Raw genomic sequence first — 4,572 nt, forward strand, 5'->3', positions numbered from 1 at the left:
AGAAACAAAGACAATAAGAAGAATAACCATGGCAAGCATTTCTGCTAGTATTAGCTACATTTTATGGATGAGGCCATAGAGGCACAGAAACCTTAAGCTAAGTTCCTTAGATCACCCAGCTAGTGAACAGTAAAGCCAGAATAGAGACCTGGGCAGACTGTCTACTGAGCCCACATTCTTAACCATGACATAACCATGATATTTTTTGATCCCATTCAGGCAGGGATATGGAAATTACTTTATTACAGAGACTCTTTTTACTGTCTCTAGCTTATTTCTTTAGTCTTATCTTTAAATAGTCCCTTGACAAACTCTCTAACATTCTTCTTTCAATGCAATGGTTGCCTGAATTGGTGTCTGCCTTAATTTCTTCTACTTCCACTTATACATCATTTTGGCATATCCAAATTTTCTAATTTTCTAAATACCAGTGTAAATACTACCTCCTTTGTGTGTGAAGCACCAGACACTTGGATAATTTCATCCATGATGTCAATTTTATTATTTTCCAGTGAGGAAACTGAGGCTCTGATGAATTACATGTGTTGGGTATCCCCAAACTGGTATATGAGCCAGGCAGGATTTAACTCCTAATAGGTTTGCCTCCAAAGCCCATGTTCCTAACCACTATCTCATATTTATCTCCTATCTCTGAATATAAATGCACTTTTTATAAACTTCCTGAGGCTCTTTTCACTTTATACCTCATAGGGGCATTATTTTAGAACATGTCTTATCTCTCCAACTGTACAATAAATACTTTATATCTCATACAATAAGACTAGCCTGATGTTTATACATAGTAAGTGTACAGTCTGTCTTCTGATGGCTAGATAAACTGTTGAATATGAGGAGGATGATTTTCCTGAGGATTTCAATTTGGATATTTTTTTTTTTAAAGAGTCTGCATCTGTCTTAGAGCCATGCCACCCTGAACAAGCCCGATCCCGTCTGATCTCAGAAGCTAAGCAGGGTCGGGCCTGGTTAGTACTTGGATGGGAGACCACCTAGGAAGATCAGATGCTGTAGGTGTAAAAAAAAAATTTAAAAAATAAGGGATTATAAACTGATAAGGTCCTTGCAATCTGTGAGGTCAACTGAAGGTGGCCTCGCCTAAAGGAAATAAATAAATAAATAAATAAATAAATAAATAAGAGTTACATCAGTGCTTAATATAACATAGAACATCTCACCAAAAGTAATGTTCTTTATTATCTTGATGTCAATTGATTTCTAAAAGGAACTTCAGTGTTGTTTTAATTATTAATCATGAGATAAACCCTGATAAGCAAATAATGATCTAAAAATTTCAAAGAAACTGTCATTGGTGATGGGGCACTTAAAAAGAGCCCATGAAACTTACACACACACACACACACACACACACGCACCACACACACACCCCACACCCCACCCCCGTTGGGATTTAATGCAAAATGGAAAAACAATTTAAGTTCCACCTTTCAGATATCAATAAGCTGTAAATTTAAAGTCTTAAAAAATATTTAGTAACTGGCCAAATCACTTGCTTTTGTGATGGGAGAAGGCCGCAAGAAGTCACATAGCTAATAAGCAAATTGGGAAAGAACGTAGGTAAGAACATAGACCCAGAGGATTGCAAAAAGATCATTACGATCTGTTGCTACACTTGTTATATTGTATACATCATTATGTTAATCTTGCTGGTAGTTCTCATCATAAACTGGTGAAACTAATTACTCAGTAGAGAGACATAGAGCACCGGCCTCTAAACTTATTTATAAAACCTTATGAGGTATCTTTTGAAACAGGAACTTGGTCACTAATTAACACAAGAGCGATATTCCTATTAAATTGAAAATATAGCCATTTGGAGAGACATTTAGATTAACACACTGCTTTTTATCTTGGATGCAAAGGTAACCACCACCTTTAATTTTTAAATCCTCCTGTGAGATTCTGGAGGATTAAAGGGTTTGTGTGCTCTCCAGGTTGCACTGTGGTATAACAGATCCTAGGCAATGTGCCCCAGCAACTGGGCGTGCCTGCTCATTCACCGGGTGGGATGTAGTAGATTCTTCCCTATTCTGGGCCTTAATTTCCTCATCTGTAAAAAGACGATTATGACTCAATAATCTCTAAGTTTCATTCCAGCTCTACAATTTGTGACAAGATTGTTCATGGCATAGTTTCATCAACAGGCTGTTCTTTTGTTGCTCTTCTTATAATAGATTTCAGACCCCTTATGTGACCAAGCAAATGGCCTTGAGGCAGAACTGAAACTGTGGAAAGAATAACCTATATATGAAGAATGCAATATGACAAGGCTAACTGCTGAAGACTGTGATGGAGTTATGAGTGATATGCTTAGAGGTACAGATAATGGTGATGATGAAGAGGAAGATGATGACTACCATTTGCTGAATGTTTCCTATGCCCCAGGCACTGCTCTCAGCATTTTGGAGATATCGTTTTAATTAATCTCCCAGACAACCCTAAGAGGCTAGCACTATAATGACCCTCATAATACAGATGACAGAACTGAAGCCCAGACGACTTAGATAATCATCTGTAAATCACACAGCTGCAGAGTAGCAGAGCCTGGATTTGAATCGAGGGATTCCAACTTCAATTACTTCTCCCTTCACCAGGCTGATTTTTTCTGCCCCTTCAAAGGTGAGTGGTGTTTGAAACGCTGTGAGTTTGTGGGTATTAAAAGGATGTTATGAAACACAACTGCCACCTGCACAGAGCCCCCAAGGGAGAGAGAGGCACATCAGCAACATAAAGCAAATCCCCCTTTGCTGTGTAGTGACATTGGAAACCTAACCGTGAAGCTCCAATGAATGGGGCTATCACACATGCACCGAGACAGAGAGTTCTACGGACCTCCTACTACCCCTAGACTGCACGCTGTAGACCTACCAGCTCAGACCCACAGCCTCGGTGCAGGTGAGGAAAGGCTCAAGGACAAAGAGAAGGACGTGTTGGAATGACGCCAGTGGGGTCATTTCAGGGAAAGCAGACCTAATTCCACTCATTCTTCTTGCTGCAAGAATAAAAGACGGTGTAGGGAGACAGGCACATCTAATAAACACATACCTTTGGGAGTAAAGTGATTCTGCCTTCAGCAAATGTTGCCCAGTAAATATCCTAGAATTTGGCCCATCAGATGCATATATTTCCCCGCTGAAGATAGGGTGCAGGATGGAAGAATGGGGTGTGGAGAAAAACAAAGAATTATCTTTTCTTCCTAGCGGCTTGGAGATCCCAATGTATTAGGAAAATCTAGAAAGGCTTCTTAGTACAGACATATATGAAGTGAGCACAGGATTTGGTCAGGTTGAGATGAGAGATGAGTATTCCAGATAGAAAAGGCAACGTGCAAAAGACAAAGGAACTGGAGGGCCAATGAGAGGAATCGAGAGTACATACGGATAGTATTATGAGACAATACATGAAGAGAAATGGAGCAAAATCTCATGAAGAGGACAGGATGAGGAAATGACTACCTAAGATTTATCTTTACAAATTCAATTGTAAGTCTGTGAAAAAAAGAAGAGCTTGTGATTTGGAAGGCAACAACAGTCTCAGAATTTCCCTATTTCATTCTATGTGACCAGCCACTGCAGATGGTTGGCATGGAATCAACCTGATGGCTTCAGGGCCGCCCTTTCCCTCCTTGTAAATGTTATGCTCTGGTCCCCTGCAGTCTTTCTCCTTCCATGCTGCTCTCTGTCCTGGTGAGAGAACATCCCCAAGTGCTCAACTAGAGTTGGCCTCCCTCCCTCACCTTCCCTGAGCACAAACTGCTATATTAAAAAGCTATTCTCTGAGTGCCTGCCTCCTTTCCTTAGGCCTGAATAATCAATTGTAGCCTCAGGGTGGTTCAGAAAGGACTCCCCCAAGCACCCAGCATTTATCATCTCCTTCCTCAGTCAGTGAGAGCCAAGAAAAAACCCAAAGACTTGTTATATTCTCCATTCTAACGAGCAGCAGGAACAGCCCCATGTTTCCACAGGAGGGAGCAATTAAACAGAATGAGTGGCAAGATGACATTTCAAAAGTCAGATGGAAGACTTGGAGGGTCTCCATTATCAGTCAGTACACAGCAACTCAGGGAGTGGCTGGAATTCCGGACGAAGGCAAAGTGGCCATTATGTGGGCCGGGGACAGGAACCAGGAGAGGTGTTATCTTCCCTCACTGGCCTTTCCTTACTGCAGCCTCCAGACGGCCTATATATACCAGTGTTTGCAATCTGCAGAGTAGGAGGAAGAGTCACATTTTTTGGTCCTTTCAATCCAAGATATTTACAGAGGTCAATAAATTTGTGACGTCAGAGTCAGAAGTCATAGAAGGATTCTGGGAACCAGAAGTCCCCAGGGCTAGAATTCAGAATCGACTATGTACAGAAATTCAGGGGTCTCAAACTGGCAACTTACATGCCAAATGCAGCCCAAAGGCATATATTGCCTGAATCACACAGATTTTTTTTTTTTTAAATTGCATTAGGTGCCAACATTTAAATATTGGAAAATTCACAATTTAATTTTCTAGCCTAGTTTCCCAGCTTCTTTTGGCAGCAACTGTCT

General features: G+C 40.7%; 1 pseudogene; it reads left to right on the forward strand.

The window, feature by feature from the left end:
* The first annotated feature begins 913 nt into the window (after positions 1-913).
* LOC112475253 lies at positions 914-1,032 on the forward strand (annotated as a pseudogene).
* The last annotated feature ends 3,540 nt before the right edge of the window (positions 1,033-4,572 follow it).

This window comes from Pteropus alecto, unplaced genomic scaffold, assembly GCF_000325575.1.
Source record: "Pteropus alecto unplaced genomic scaffold, ASM32557v1 scaffold40, whole genome shotgun sequence".
NCBI classification, from domain to species: Eukaryota; Metazoa; Chordata; class Mammalia; order Chiroptera; family Pteropodidae; genus Pteropus; species Pteropus alecto.